The sequence below is a fragment of the Echeneis naucrates genome, chromosome 12 (genome assembly GCF_900963305.1).
Source record: "Echeneis naucrates chromosome 12, fEcheNa1.1, whole genome shotgun sequence".
NCBI lineage: Eukaryota > Metazoa > Chordata > Actinopteri > Carangiformes > Echeneidae > Echeneis > Echeneis naucrates.
Window position 1 is genome coordinate 2,025,433 of NC_042522.1, and position 1,191 is coordinate 2,026,623.

The following is a 1,191-nucleotide window of genomic DNA, read 5'->3' on the forward strand; positions in this document are numbered from 1 at the left end:
TTATGGCTTTGACATCTGCCTGCAGGGATCCCTCAGTTATGGGGGGGGAGCGAGGAACCTCAGGAGAAGAGCAGTTCTGAAGTCGTGGGTCATCTGCTCTGGAAAAGAAAAGGAGCTCTCTTTTGGGTTGCAGCAGAAAGACATGGCATTTTCATAACACAACAAAACAATCAACTGTTAAACAAAATGGCACAAATTGCACAAATAGACACAGCAATCAATAGACATAACAAAGGCATAGTTACTCATACATCTACTTAGTGGTGAAGTGAAATAAAAAACGGTATCTCTTGGATGGAAACAATTCAGCTGAAGAAACACGCAGATGCCTTTGGTCCTCCATAAAGCTGTTTGCCTTTTTCTCTAAGTGAGATGGTTCACTGGACATATTTATGGTCCTCCTGATAAACGTTTTTCAGTTGCCAAAGAAGAGAACACTTTCGTGTAAAAGCACTTTAAAATATTTGGAACATCTTGCTGCATACACAATACAACAATTTTTGTGAAAAGAACATTCTTTGTTAGGACTTAGTCTGTTGTCCATATGTCCCATTTAAACTTGTGGATGTAGTACATTTCAGGGTACTTAGGACATCTGCAATGGACCAGAGGATCCCCATTTGATGCATGAGGCTTAGAAAGTGCAGGAATCATCTGCAGAGTCAGGCAGAGCAGGCTGCATATCTAGTTTTCTACTTAGTTCTTTTTTTTTTTACATCAAGAAAGCATCATTTTGTGTTCATATAAGAGTCTTGACATTTCATTTGTTTTCTAAGTTCACCAACAGTCTGTATCAGCTGATCTGTTACTACATGCAACTATAGGGTATATTTGGAGATCATATGTGTTGTGTTCATCTATCAGAAATGTGGCTAAATAGACGTGTGAGAGAGTTTTTAATGATATCAAAGTGAAATTAACGTATGAGGATACAGAGCAGAGGAGGATGTTTCTCTCTGATGTGCATGTGAAAGCAATAACCTGCAGAAAGCCACAGGAGCTTCCTCTCCAACCTGGTTACAAATGACCAGCACCTTTCACTTCTGTTGGTTGATATCTGCTCGTCATCATCACGTTGTTATTCTTCACTGACGTGCCTGTCTCTCATTTTGAAGGCGGGGCATCTCGTGCTCACGCCCTGTGCTGCGTTGCGTAACGCGGGGAGCAGTCCTTACGTCACAGCCTGTCAGA